Source organism: Cricetulus griseus, assembly GCF_003668045.3.
Source record: "Cricetulus griseus strain 17A/GY chromosome 1 unlocalized genomic scaffold, alternate assembly CriGri-PICRH-1.0 chr1_1, whole genome shotgun sequence".
In the NCBI taxonomy this organism is placed as follows: Eukaryota; Metazoa; Chordata; class Mammalia; order Rodentia; family Cricetidae; genus Cricetulus; species Cricetulus griseus.
This window is the reverse complement of record NW_023276807.1, coordinates 80,046,961-80,063,330: the sequence shown is the minus strand read 5'-3', so window position 1 is coordinate 80,063,330 and position 16,370 is coordinate 80,046,961.

The window sequence follows — 16,370 nt, the reverse complement described above, 5'->3', positions numbered from 1 at the left end:
CTGATGATCTTAGGTGACCTCTGTGAAAAGGCATTGGATCCCCCCAATGGCTCTTGACCTACATGTTGAGAACCATTAGTATAGACCTGTTTGCCTCCTGCTTTTGTTTATAAAATTCCACTATAGTAATGTTATTTTTATTCAGGTGACATATTATGTAATGGCAGCGTTCACACTACAAGGGGAGAATTAGTAACTCTGAGAGATCACATGGTACACAAAGAAAAATATGTATCTGGTTCTTCACAAACAAAATGTTAACCAGCTTGTGTCAGAAACTGTTCATTATTGATCACATGATCCTACTGTCCACCTTTTTAAATGTAGACTTTTGGAAATTCAGAGAAAACTTCTGACTTACACAGTGAAGAGAAAACACGATTTAAATTAGAACTAAAGTCCCTGGGTCTATCTCCATTTTCTCCATTCATGGTAGAAAGCATGTCTCACCCTGGTTCTTGTGAATCTCATCTGTAGAAAGAGATGGTGTCTTTGGTGTATGGGGTCTCTGTCTCATGGATATGTCCTTTGTCATTTACTGTTCCTTGCTCCTAACCTGAACTCCAGTCACCTACTTATTCTTCTGATTTATCATAGGATAGAGTCACATGTTATACTATGATGTGTGTTTCATTTATGCTGTATCTCTATTACTTATTCTTGATTATCACTTTAATTATAAATTTGTAGATATGCAATATATATCTCCATATTCTAACATAATTTGTATAAAGGAGGTAATAAATAGCTATGTATTTTATTTTCCTATTAAGAGAAATTGGAGGACTTATAAACAGCTATTTCACATGTCTGAAAAATTATGTAGCTCCAGTGGCATATCAATTCATTTAACAACAATTATGGATCTTAGAAGTCACTATAATTGACAGATTGACAGAGATAGAGACAGGAAGTACAATGTCCTGGACAACAGTCCTCAAATGACAATTTAGAAGATGTAATGAATTGTTATACTGCCTTAGTAGGTAGGAAATACAGAAACAGTTGTGGTCAGTCATGGATCTGTATGGTAAATATAACATTGTAAATCATGATCCAGATAGAAAGTTGCAATATTTAGTGTATAGATAAATGTGAAAATAGTATATGAAGGATGCTATATTTTAAAGACAAGGGAAACTCACTGAGTCATAATGCTTGCTGCTATTAATAGTTATGTTATTATACACAAAACTTTATACTTTATTAGAAAATCAGACTTGTGTCACTGCACTAGGTGAGGCGAACATACAGCCATCTTTCTGTCCCAGCTATGGAGTTAGTGATATAACCATTGAAAGAACATTTGAATAAGGTACAATGTAATCCTTATACTATTTCTCAGCAAAATCTGAAATAAGGAAGAATATTTTGTTGCCATTGCAGAGGCTTTGTTTTCTAACAGAGATTTTGATAGTTCATTTTGGTGTTAGCAAAGAGTGTACTACGCAAAAACTGACTGAAACATTTCTATGAGAACTCAGCCAAACATTAGGGATGCATATTTAATAGGAAGGCTTGGAATAATGAGGACCTTCCTTCCTCTTAGTTGGCCTACAAAATTCTCATTAATGCATTATGTGTGGAAAGTCACATGTACATTTGGTGTATGGCTTTTATTATTTTTCATTTAAAATTGCATTTATTTTAATTAATTTATTTACAGGGATATTTACTCATGTTCTATGGGATGCATGTGACCAGAGAACAACTTGCTGGAGTCAATTTCTACCCTGTAGAGCTTAGAGGTTGAGGTCTTGTTCTCAGACTTGGTGGCAGGTGACTTAGCTAGTTCTGTTGTCTCCAAATTTCAATTTTGCAAAAGGAGAGGAAACTTCAGTTCAATGAATTATTTCCAAATGATATCTCAACCTGTTTTGCAAACATAGAAGACCATTTTTGAGCTTCAAGGATGTCATGTTGGCACCCATCTATGTGCTTATCTTTAAACTTTAGTGATTTAAGTAGATCCCATATAGTGTTCTAACAATGATCCAGCACAAAGAAGTCATTCTACATTCTGTGATGGTGGATTTGATGCATGAAAATAATACAGCATACTATGTACTCTCAAGACCCATCTCACATGTCCTCACTTTCACCAAATTGCATGTCATTCAAAAGATGTGCGAAGAACTGGGTAGACTTACTGTAGCAAGACTTCATTTTTTTTTTTTTACAAAAATTGTATCTTCATGATAGAATAATTTCTATTACTCTTTAATTCATCTCAAAAGATATTCCAATTCTCACTACGAATTTGTAAGTACTAACGAATAATGCAGATGTTTTGGGTTGAAAGGATTAGCTAAGTGCTTTGTCATTTTCATCCAGAAATTTGAAGACAATATGGAGTGGAATAAACTTGTTGTGTCATTTAGATACCGAATAAAAATACTTGCCTAGAATTTAAGGATACTAGGGTAATTGTCTAGAATTTAGGGAAGTTAGGGGTAATTGAATTAATTGAACATTCAATTAAAAATCTCATGCCAGTTAGAAAATGTCTTAGCAATTATTCAAATAAGAATCCAAACCAGTTAATATGACTTGACTGTAGTTGAACAGGACAAAGAAGAAGTGTGGAGAAAACAGCGCCTTCTGACATAATGGTTGGACATATACCAACATGCTGAATTAATTTTCCATTTGACTTCTAAATGCAAGCATGGCAATTAGAATAGCATAGTAAATAAGTCAGTCTATCGTGTATGAACAGAGATTGAATGGAGAGTTTTAAAAAGTCAGGCAGGCTATATGGTGCAATGAGTAAAGGAGCTTGTTGCCAAACCCGATGACATAAGTTCAATACCCAGGACCCACATGATGGAAAGAGAGAACTGACTCTTGCAAGTTGTCCTTTGACTCCACACATGCCGTGGTACTTGCATACATGCGTACAGCATGTATATAATGTAAATAAACAAATATGCATGCATGTATGGTGTTTGATAGTTTATAATACAGATGAAAGAACCCCTCCTTCTAGGATCTCCTCCTTTGAATTGGTTTGTGAACACCCAGACAAAACTCAGAAGTAGGATTCTAGGGCCCAGATCAAAATGTCATACTCCCTTTGCCTTCTCCTTTCCTCACTTTTGATTTTTCTTTTTATGTTCCCTGCCATTCCAACATGTGTCAAGACGGAGGAAACCCTGACTAAAGGAGTATTACTTATCCTGTACCATGCAGTTGTTGTCACCCTAAATATAACAAGGGACATCATTCTGTACATTTCTCAACACTTGGGGAGCTGCCTGGGCTCTGCTTGTCATAACAGTAAAAGTCAGTTTTCCAGCCTCCATTCTCCAGTTGATGGAAGAACAAAATCATTGAGTCATAAAACTCATCTGGATTTCTAATCTGTCTTTGAGAAAAAGTAAACTGTTGTTCTTGGATGAGCCCCAGGGACTGCTGTTTAATTTCTCAGTTCATTTTTCCCTCTTGGCTAATGTATGTGTATGGATCCCTCTATAGCTCCCTTTTGAAAATGTGCATTTTTAATAGTACAAAAGCAGAGAAAAATCATTTTTGGTAAATATTCCTTCAGTCGCTTTGCAATCAATGTAGTTGGAGCTAACAAGCAGATGGATGTATTTGAATGCCATTATCTTGTGTACAATGATATTATCTGTTTCATGAAAAATTCAGCAGTTTGGGCTGCTTTAGTGAAGGGAAGATGGAAGTAAAAAAAATATCAAGAAAAACATGATCAGACTCTGAATCCCTGAGGGGTCCCATTGCATCATTTAGCAGGAGAATGAGCAATGTGGGAGCGGCAGCCATTGTGGGGCTGCTGTCTGCGTTCCTTCTGCTGTTCTTGGCTCCAGGTCTCACTCAAGCCCCACAGCTGTAGGTGGGAGCTCCTTGGTCTGCTAAAGCATCACACCGTGACATTTTTATCATCCGTCTATGAGAAGAAAATAAATTTGCTAACAGAATAGAGCTGGCAGGCTCATACCACCTTGTCAAATTCCAGACTTCTCTTGGTCTAGCCTGAGCCAGGGGAAACTGAAGTATGGGCCAGAAGGCAAGTGACTGACATGGATGGGGACTTAAAGAAGCTGCAAGAAGAATGTGGGTTTTCTGAAAGAAGAACGTCAATTTTTTTTTTAAATTAGAAATTTGACAAATGAAGACACTCGGGTTGTGGGAAACATACTTAGATTTTTTTTTTCTCTGTGAGCCAAGCAGACTTTGACATAGACAAAATGAAGTTGAATGTTGTGCTGACTTGGGGTGTGTGTGCTGAAAATGTGAGAGAAAAGGACCAATTAAACTCTGTCTAAAACATTTTTTTAAGGTTTGATATTATCTGATGAATGAAATAGAACTTCAAAGAGGCCCCATTGAAGATGACATCTAGAGAATTTTCTAAATGGGCTTTTTCCTCCTTCTCTGAATATACTTTGGGGATGACTCGTCATGTGTTTTGTGGTTTTTCACATGGATCCATGTACATTTGTGTACATACATGCGGAGGCTAGAGATCAACCTTGGGTATCATTCCTCAAGTGTCTTCCACCTTGTTTCCCATAAAGGCTTGGCTGGTTGGCCAGCAAGCCCCAAGTATCTGCCTGTCTCTGTCACCCTAGCAACTGCTATCATGGGTGTTTTTTTTTTTTCCTGAATTCTGGGGATTGAACACAGGTCTTCACTGTGTTGCCTGCACCATCTCTACAGTGTTGTGTCTTTCTGTAAGAGCATATGAAGAGGTTCATCATTCTAGTGAGGTTTCCTTAGTGCATGAATACTGGGTAGCTCTAAGTGTGCTCAGTGCCGAGTACAACTCAGTGCATGGTACCATCTCATATTGCTCTCTACATTTTTATTTTCTCACATCAGGCTTAGAATGACCAGAAGTTAATCTTTATGACTTCAGCATCTATAAGCTGATTGAAACACATTCTGACATTCCCAGAATGTAATTTATTGGCAATATTGATTAAGAATGTTATCATTTAGAAGGGAGATGATGGCATACACCTTTAGTTCCAGCACTCAGGAGGCAGAGGCAGGTGAATCTCTGTGAGTTCCAGGCCAGACTGGTCTGCAGAGGCAGGACAGGCTGCAAAACTGCACAGAAAAACCCTGTCTCGAAAAGCCAAGAAAAAAAGAATGTTTTCATTCATGTTTATATAATAGTGTAGACAATAACGTGGATAGTTACAGGCAATAGAAAATATTAATGTTTCACCTTTCTTTATAAAGTATTCCATTGAATTAACAAGAACTTTTGATTTTTAGATTATGTTTGTTTTTTCTCTCTGGTTTGTCTCAGTTATGTGGACTTGAGTTTTACTTGGGCAAAATAATGCATGATGAACAGTTGATAGAAGTGGTTTCAGGTAAGTCTTGAGAGGCAGCAGGAGTGTGAAGAAGTGTTCTGCACAGGAATAAACACACATATGTGTATACTGTGATCTATGGTAATGCCAACAGCAGTACTTCAGTTCAGTGTAGTGATACAAAGAACACTGTATGAATACAGATTTTTTTTTCCTATGAGGAGCACTGGGGCAAACAGTAACCACAGTTTCCTAACCACAACAAACTTGCTAAAGTGTGGGTTCCATAGCCAATATCCTCCTTGACACCTTCTGTGTCTGCTGCCTCTGTGGTTTATTTTTCCTTCTGAATATGGAGTGTTTCACCACTCTGATCCATCTCATTCCATATTCTCTCTTTGTTTTCTGTTCCTCTCTTGGCTGCTATTGGCCATAGGTTCCACTGCACATAATCATTTAATAGTTTTATTAAACTAATAAGCAACTTAGAAATCACTCTATTGATACTACATTTTCCTTTTAATATGCTATGTATGTCTTCATGTATTTCATTAGCAGTAAAATTAGCACAACTGTTTTTCATTCTAATATTAACAGTTTAAAAGAAACGTATCAATTTTTTTTTACCTCCTGATTGGGATTTCTGCAACAAAAGATTTTCCTACATGGAAAATCTGGTAATTCTTCTGAAAAATACTCGATTATGGTAAAATTAAAGCTGAAAGTCAGATATGTTATAGAAATGATTTTTAAATTTTCATACAGGTAAGAGTACTTAAAACCATGCCAAATATGGTTAAAATAGCTAAAAAGAAAAGTAGCCAGTTAAAAATTGTTTTATAAGATGCTCTGAGTAGAGTTTGTATATAAGTCTAGTAATCAGAAAACTCAAAGATCTAAATCATGTTTATTTAAAACCCTGAGATTAGATGAGTAAGTACACTGACCAGTTGTTGTGGTGACAATAGATGGCACTGACTACATGCTCTTCAAAAATATGTCATCATATTTCTTGATGCAGATTTTACAGAAATGTGCTTTTGTGGATAGCATGACTATTATCAATGTTGTGAGTCATTGTTCTGCCCTAGAAGGCAGGTTCTGCATATGCTGCTTACTGTATCTCCAGCTCCCAATACACGAGAGGCCTTCACTCAGTATTTGCCCTTTATGTGATATTAGCTTTAAAAATAAAGACAACCTGCTATGAAATGCTAACTATACTCTAAAATAACACAGAATATCTTTAGACCACGGATCAAGAACATTATGTAAGTGTGGTATTTAAAATTCTCTATTACTGTAATAAATTGAGATGACTACATTGGCACTAATTTGCCATTCGTTTAGCACTCAGAATGACAGCTTTCATTCCAAAAACTCACAAGCATTGTTACCCTGCCTATCCTCATCACTATGAATACATTAAAATCTAAGATCTAAATATTTTTTATCAGCCAAGGAAGCTGCCATCTCTTTAAGATGAGCCTATCTTTCATGATCAGGCCAGATTTTATTCTTTGGAACAAAACAAAAACAAAACCAAAAAACAACCAACTTAGTTTTATATTTGTAATTTGATCTTATTTCACTGTTTTCTGGGGGCTCAAGGAAGGCTGGAAAGGAAAGTATAGGATTAAAAAAATATTTAATCTAAGTTGTAAAGGAGCTTGGAACCACACTGCAAGCATCATAATTAACTTTAATAATTATAAATGTAAATGCAGACAAGCCACAAGGTTTTAATGGTGTGCCACATGCTTCTGCTAATTATTTTAGAGTTTGGACACATTCAGTGCCAGCTAATTATAAACCCTGCTATGGAAATCATCTGTTTATATTAGACTTATTGATCTCTAGTGTTTAAGCAATATGAAAAGGGAAATCTACAATGCTGGACCATCTGCTTTGTATTCCTAATTGCTTTTAAGGAATCAAATATACAAATAGTCAGCTTTTTATATATTGGGTTTCAAACTCCTTCAAGAAACATATTGCACAAACCCAAGTGATTTTTTAAAAAAAGCCCACTCGAAATACAGTTTTTCTGGCTTCCTTCAGAGACCCTGCACCCGTGCCTCTCTCTGACCTTCCTGAAGATCTGCAAAGCACCTTTTCTTCCAAGCCTCAAGTCACACAGACCAGTCCGAGAAACTGACCATTTATTATCTATGAATTGCACCTTTCCTTTTATTGTTTAAGAAAGCCACACTTCTCCAGCCAGCCTCTGATCGCGATGGATATTTATGGTGTTTCTCACTGTGCACATAGAGGAAGATGAAGAAGGAACTGTCAAGGTATATGGTTTCCCTTCTGTGGGAAATGCTTAACTTTATGACACATTGAACCTAATGGAGTATAAGGCGTATACCTCTTGGGACTGGGCAGCATTGTTTCAGATGACTACAGTCTCTTTGGTGGGTCTCATGAGCTCGAGAGAAGAACTGATTTCTTAGAATGAAGATATCCACTTTGCCAATTTTTATCTAGACTCTATTATTGTTTTTCAGATTTTTTTTAACTCAGTGGATTAAAAATATCCAGAAGATTGCTTTTAAATACCTTTACGTATAACTTTAAGGGATTAATATTAAATAATAAAAAAAAAAACTGTCTCAAAATAACCAGTCTTTGACAGACGGGGAGCCTGTATGGGACAAACTAGGCCCTCTAAATGTGGGTGACAGTTCTGTTGCTTTGTCTGTTTGTGGGACCCTGGCAGTGGGACCAGGACCTATTTCTGGTACATGAGCTGGTCTTTTAGAGACCACTCCCTATGGTGGGATTCCTTGCTCAGCCCTGGTGTTGGAGGGTAGAGAGAACAAGGCATGGGGGGGGGGGCGCGCTTAGTCCTGCCTCAACTGGATATGCCAGGCTTAGTTGACTCCCAATGGGAGGCCTTACCCTCTCTGAGGAGTGGATGGGGGGCAGGGCAGAGGTAAGTGGGAAACTGAAGGGGGAAGGGAGAACTATGGATAGTATGTAAAATGAATAAAAATTTAAAATAAAAAACAAACCAAAAACCAAATCAAAATAAAAATTCTCAAAATCTGTTTTTAAAAAAGAGGACTAGCAAGATGGCTCAGTGGGTAAAGGCACTTGCTGACAAGCCTGACCACCTGAGTTCATTCTTCCGGACCAACATGGAGGAAAGGAGACCACTAACTCCCAAAGTTGTTCACTATTCTCCACTTGAGTCTCTCTCTTTCTCTCACACACACATATACACATACATACACATGTACACACATATCACACATATACACACACAAACACACATGTACACACATATACATACATACACATAAACACTTATGTACACACATATACATGCATATCCATCCATACACACACATGCACACACATATATACACAGAGACACACATATCCATACACATATGCACACACATACACACACACATATGCATACATATATACATACAAACACACTTGTACACACACATACATACATACACACAAATACACACACAAATAACCAGTCTTTACTATGTTCTGTTATCCATATGATCCCACCAGCCATAAATATTATAGTATATATCTAATACACACATGCTTTTACTTGTGTGAAATACAGCTCTGTTGGTTTGGAGTACTGTCTAGCTTTTGTGAACATCTAAATGTTAGGACTGGGCTATAATTTCAGGGGAATTATATATAATGAAATAAAAACCTTAGTGTATGTAATGTTTTGTCTTTCTTTCATGATAAAATTCTGATATGGCTCTAGAGGATTTCTTACTCTGTCCTTTGTCCTATTTTGTATGTTTAAATGCCCACAAGGCTTAGGTCAAGATGCAGTGTGAGAACTGACTTCAAGTGGTTGAAGAGAGTTATGGTGGAAAGACTGCAACTCTACTTATAGGGGTATAAAAGAAAATAAAAACGAAACAAATACTGACTTTTGTTGTATTTCAATTAATTAATTGTAGTTAATACTCTAAATTAATTACTCAATCTAAAGATTTAATTTAAAAGCTATGTGAAGCCCCAGTAATATGCAGTCACAGACCACCAGTAACATTTATATGGCGCGCGCACACACACACACACACACACACACACACACACACACTGAGAAACATACACATGCACACACACACATACACACATACACATATACACATGCACATCACAACACACATGTACACACATATACACACACATGCATATACACATATACACACGTACATACACACAAGCTTGAATATAGCTTGTTATTGTCGATGGCACCTTCTGTGAATGCAGATTCTCTGCTGGGAATCTGTTCCCTCTATGATATTCATATCTCAAAGAACTATGAATTCTGCTTTTTCATGTAGTTCTCATGCATGTTGTGTTCCTCATCAGGTAGGCCTCATTGGCTACCCACGCCTCTGAGTTTTAATCATGGACCTGCGTGATTGTGGGGACTCTGTCTGTGTTATTGTCCTTCATTTTAGTTAGAGTTGGAGGCTTCTGTCAGTTCCACAGGGAAAACAGAATGTTCCAAGTCAGAAGGGTATTAGGCTTTTCTTAAAGATGCCTTAAACAGCTCACGTTCCCCAAGCCCTCAAAGAACATTACAAATCAAGGGAACACAATTGGCAGCTACATTATCAAAGACCTTCTGATAATGCAACCATTTAAATTGAATAATATTGTTTAATGGGCTTTTTAAAAGCAGCCGTCCTTTGGATCTGACACTTCAGCATGATTAGCTTTCAGTCTCATTTAAGGCTACAACAATCCAGTGATAATTACAGTCTTCCTTCTTTTCTGTCTGGAGTTCAGGAGATTCATGCAATGAATATGGAAAGCTGAATATCTTTGGTTTGTAAAGTGGACAATAATTTTAAATTTGTGAAACCTGCCATTTTGGGGGCTTAATATAGCCCATATAAAATATCTTCTCCCCAGCTCTCTCTTACCAGTAGCATGTTACGGCAGCTTTCCACACGAAGTGGCTTCCTTAGATTGATTGCCTGTAGACACTAAAAAGATAAAAGTAGAAACATTTTTAATACCAAAATTTTATTTCTGTAAATGGAATAATACTTATTAGGGAGAAGTGGGCACTGGCATTGGGGAGGGGAGATACTACGGAAGGACAATTAAAAACTTAGTGCATATAAAAATACCATACGCAAACCCATTGCTTTGTGTGCTCATTTAGGAAAATTTAAAGTACTACTTGCTTGTTTCCTATTAATAATTATTTAGTATTCAAATATCATAATATCCTGTTCATTTTTAATCTCCCAATTAGTCCCTAACACAAATTATTCTTAGAAAATATTACTTGCCTTAAAATTTATGAACAGAGATGTTGCTTGAAACAAAGACATTACTTGGTACATAGAAGGTCTCCAAATATCTGAGGTGATGTTTTAATAAATACTTAAACATTTTATTAGAGTTCTCATTTTAATGCCACAAGAAACTATATTTGGGGGCTAAAAGATAAATATCAATGATTTCATGTATTTCAATCTTCTTTTCAGTGTCACATATGGGTCACACACTTGGCTCTAATGCCATCCCACTTTCTGCTCTCAATAGAAAGGTCCCCTTTGTGTGTCTTCTTAGTAAATGAGGGATACTTTATTTTTATTAAAGGGTAAATTTAAGGTGGGTTCAAGTCATTTTTTTAAAACCAATCATCAAAGAAGCCCACAGTCTTAGGATAAGTCTAACTAAAGAGATGACTTCCATTGATTAATTTTATATTTTACCCACCATAAAATGAGAAATTTGGCATGCTTATCCAAATTTTCATTTGAAAAGCCATTACCTAATTTCAGTAACCGACACCTCCTGATTGCATACTTTATATCAGAATTTGATATCACCTTCTTCTTTTTAACTTTTTTTCTAATAAAACCTTTCAGAGAGAAGTGTGGGGTTGTGCTCCATCATGAAAGCCTGTCTGGTTTAAGTTGCAAGTCTAAATTCTGTAGGATTGTTTCCTGTTTGTATTATGGAACTTTGACAGTCCTATTTTGTTCAGTAAAATATTATCAGATTAACCACCAGATCTAGAACCTTCTGAGTACCAGGCACTTAAATGGGAGCCACAGTCTGTGGTGAGGAGATCTGTTCATGATCTACATTTCTGGTGCCACATTCCTGAGTTTTATAACTATTTTGGATTCATAAGAACCATTTAAAAATGTTCCCCAAACTGTGTGATGTACTTTCTACCTGTGCTTCAAGATGGACTGTTCATAATGAGGAAAACTTGAATTGATATGCAACTCACACTCTGAAACTAGCATGGTCTCTTATGTTCCCACACATTCTGGATTTGGTACATCAGTAATATGTATGCCAGTCGTCTGTAAGGGGCCATTAGGGTAAGAATGTAAGTGTGAAATTCATTTTATATCCATTTCTTGTCATCGTGTACATTATTTGTCTTTTAATTTGCTTTCCTATAGCTGAATAATTTAAACCTCTAACTCTTGCTTGCATTAATGATGTGAACGTTTTCAGCTTTGTTGTTGAAAATGTTGTTGGAAGTGGAAGTTTTTTTTTCAGTAAGTTTATTCCATGTGGAGAGAATATCCTTATTGTTAAAACTTATGCAGTCCATGGTGAGGCTATGATGGTCTCCAGACAGATAACACACAGGAAGACTCCATTGAATTTGATCTCTGGGCTTCTAAGAGCATGCAGCCTGGGAATGCTTGGTGTCCTCCAAAGATCAGGACAAACTGACACTCATGTTATTCCTGCTGTTCTTGTCTTATAAAACTTAGATTCCCAGAAATAGCACATTTTAGATAGTGAAAACACTTATCCCTCCCTCTTTTATTTTAAATTATTAGTAGAGGGTATAGTAAGGAATGGAAAGCTGTCCATTTTACATTGATGCTTCACAGTACAGCAGTAGTTCCCACACTACATTGTGAGTTTCAAGAGAACATAAAATGGCCAAGATGATGAAGTGTCTAAAGCTGAAGAGTGTAAGTGCTGAACTCCAAGTCTGGCTCTTCTGAGGAGCTGCAATTAGTGTTCATGAGATGAAGTCAAGCAACCCCTGCTGACGTTTGCCTCCTTATAGGAGTTTCCGTGCAGGGGAAGGAGCCAGATGAGGATATTTTAGAGTCATAAAGTAAATTTTAGAAGTGAAACTTTCATCGTTTTTGATTACATGTTCGAAAGGGTTAAATTTCTCCATGTAGATAGCTGAAGTTTTATTATATAAGATGACCTTAGGAACTGTCATCTCCTTTGAATTTATACAAAGAATTCAAAGCAAAGGTTTTCTAGGTTACACTTCCTTTTTCAACCCTTTGTCCTGTCAGCTCAGTCCTTGATATCTTCATCTGCCGACATGCCCAGATGTGCAGTGAATGTTGATTTGAGCTGGCCCCTCAACCCCTCCCTGCTGGTGTCATTAAAACCAGGGAGGCAGCGGCTCCCCTGGCATCTTTGGCACGGCTTGGCTTTACACTGCGGACTAAATTATTGATGAAGAGCACTTCTGTCGCAGTGTGTTTTACCCACCTTTAAATGAAACAGTGCGGATTGAGCTGTCACTGCTGCCTCACTCCCTGCAACTTCTACATGACATTTATGATGCGGTTCAGATTGCACCGAAGCAATTAATTTCCAGTGGAGTCTGCACTCAGAATGAAGATCCCTGACAATTACCGAGGGCTGGTTTCTCAATGAGCACACGCCACACTCATCAATACAGTACACAAAAGGAAAACATCAAAATATGTATGAAGGAGTCTCTGTAATTTTGTGATTCTTTCCTTCTCTTCAGATTGAGTTCTGGATTCCAAGACGTGATGTTTGCATCATTTGTTTTCTGAAAAAAGTGGACCTAACTTCTTAGCATACAATTTACAGATGCCAGACAAAATTTTATAAAATTTTGTTGACCATAAGATATATTTAGCCTAGCTGAAATTTTTGCCAGAAATGTCATTGATATTTGTAGGTGTTTTTTAGATAAATAATTCTATACCTCTGATTTGCTTTTTTAAATTCATCTAATAGCTGAAATAATAATATATGTATGCATTTTTGTCTACATACATGCAATACATGTTTGGGCTTGTGTGTTTCCATGCATATTTTTCAAAAGATACAATAAATATTTTCAAATGTATAAAATGTAATGTTTGGCCAAATTTATTCCTATTTATTAAAAAAATGTTTAATCTCATAAATTTTGTAGGTTGAAGAGTAGCTTTTATTGTATTATGGTTTAAAATATGTGTAGTTCAGTGTTTTTAATTTCTTCTGAAGGCATCAAAATGAAATGTTCTCATAAGTAAATAACTCCCTGGTCTCCTACTTGTGATACTAATTTCTATAGTAGCTTTTTCTTTAATGGATTGAATTTGCTTATGTTAAAAATACTTCATACTCAGCAAGAGTGTATTCTAAATTAATGAGCTTTTAATTTTTATTTTAATATTGCTTACATATCATGGCTTCAAACCTAGAGACTGAAATGTCTCGTGCAAATTTTCTTTATTGGAAAGACCCTGTGTAGCTAGGCATTGAGGAGTCGAGCCTTCTTGTGGTAAACTTTGAACAGGATTCAGGAATAATTTAAGAGGTAATTGTATTTGGACAGGGTCTATAATGTACCAATCAAATAACTGAGGCACATGGATGACCCAACTACCATGGCCACACTGTCATGAAAATCCAACATTAGAATAGAAAGCACTTTGTATGCCATCGTGTATTCTATTGTTACTGTTATCCTTAGTGCATATGTATTGCCAGAAGCTGGTGACCAATGATGGGCAAATCCTTGCTGTGTTTGCTTATTCTAAACATGGAGTTTTCTAACCCTTTAAAGGCAATTTAGAAAGAAGCTAGAATTTCTCTCTTTAGTTTTCAGATTTGTTTCTGCTTTGTCATTAAGGACATTTATTTATGAAATATCCTTATCTCAAAAGATGTTTTTATGAGACAGACTTTAGGAAAGAAACTTCATCTACTGAACTTGCTCTTGTCTCACAGAACACATAATTTAGAGAGAGTTGAATTTAGTATATTTTTATACCATCAGATTTTCCAATGACAAGAATCTTCTCCTTTTCCACACATTCTTCAAAATAAAAATAAATCCCATTGATTTTGATGAAAATCTTTGCATTATACTTGGGCACCTACATGTACTCAGCTATAGTCAGACAAATTGATTATGTTTTTCTATTGGGTGATGGCTTTCCCTAAACCATTTAAAGAGAAATAGGAATAGACTTCAAGACAAATTTTGTATACAGAAAATTTTTATTCTAATTATTTTGTAAACAGAAAATGATCATGGTTATTTGTTGATCTCTTACATCACTTCCTGCCGTGGTTTCCTTGACTACTGAGAGGGAGGTTTTTTACACCCTCCTTATTCAAAATTTGATAGGTGAGAACAGTACACCTCGGTAATTCATGGCTGCTTGTCCAAGGGTGACTTGGTGGTAGGGGTAAGACTCCATCCGTGCATCTAATCTAAATCTTACTAGTTCAATATATTAGAACCTTTTATTTCTTTTAGGATTTAGTGAAACAACCTGTTATTGCTGGTGTCCAAAACTCTTCATTTTGTTTTGGATTTATTAATTTTTAAGGCAATATACAAAGTATTCTATTAATTTGTAAAAATTCTGATTTTTCTTATGTAACAAAAATGTCTATGCAAGTTCACTCTCTGGTTATGTATTTGTCTTTGTAGTTTGAGTCCAGGGCAAACTCCTTGCTATTGTTTTACACAATACATCATGGAGTTTATTTGTGATATATAAATGAACAGATTAAAACAATAGCAATTGACTCTTGTAAAACTTCACAGTTCATGCTTGAAATGGTATAGCTTACTTATGTGAACAAATAAATTATAAAATATTGTAAATTACCTTATATCTTTCCTGTGTCCCTTTCATTTAATAATTCCTTCTACCCATATGGGTATATCCTTAGCTTCTTTTAGTCAGAAATGAATTTGACAATGACTCATGAAAACATGTTTTCATTGTTTTGTTTCTTACTTTATTATGACTATGGGCTTATGGAGGAATTTTTTCTTCTAGGATTGAAGTTGTTAATAAAATTTAAAAATGCACCGTAGTTTTTCCAGTTTTGACACCTGGTTTTACACAATGGAAACTGGCATTTCAAAGTTGAGGAGAGATATCACATTGCCAAACAATAAATTGTAGCTAAGATTCTGGGCAATTCTAGGTTCTTCTAGCCTTCAAAGAGGCTTATTTCTGTTAGTAAATTTACCTGAAGTAAGATTAATTTCAGAAACCTTAATAGTGCCATCAAATAAATCCAGTTGTGTTGTATTACTGTGAAAGCTAAAGTAACTTTCATTAATGAAATAAAAGGGAAATGGGATTGACATGTAAAACAAGCTTGTTTCTAATTTAAGTAAAAAAAAAAAGTAAAGGGAATATTGCCTGCTAACTTAAATAAAAAAAGAAATAATTATTCCTAAAAGGAGTTAAAGATAGAGGAAATAATATCCTTCTTTTTTTGTTTGTTTGTTTGTTTGGGGTTTTTGGTGTTTATTTTTTGTTTTTTTGAGACACGGTTTCTCTTTGGCTTTGGAGGCTGTACTGGAACTAACTCTTGTAGACCAGGGTGGTCTCGAAGTCACAGATATCTTCCTGCCTCTGCCTCCCAAGTGCTGGGATTAAAGGCAAGCATCACCACCGCCCAGCCATCCTTCTTTTTTATATTGATTGATTTGTACATCTTTTTAAGGTGAGAAAATGTGTATATTTAGAAATTGCTAGTGATCCCAATTTTGTTGGTAACATCCAGTGCATCACAATCAGAAGCCAGAAGAGCATACACCTTCTTGTCTCCGTCAGGCCTTATCAGGATGTTGACTTTGGCCACATCAATGTCACAGTTTCTTCATAGCTTATTTAATGTGGTGCTTGTTGGCCTCGACATCCACAGTGAACTCAACTATGTTGTCTTCTGTTTTCTTCATGGCTGACTAAGTGGTCAGTGGAACTTGATGCATAGAGGTCAAGCTTGTTTCTCTTGGCTGTGCTCTTTAGAAGATATTTTTGTGCTTTCTCTGGAGCTGCAGGGTCTTGG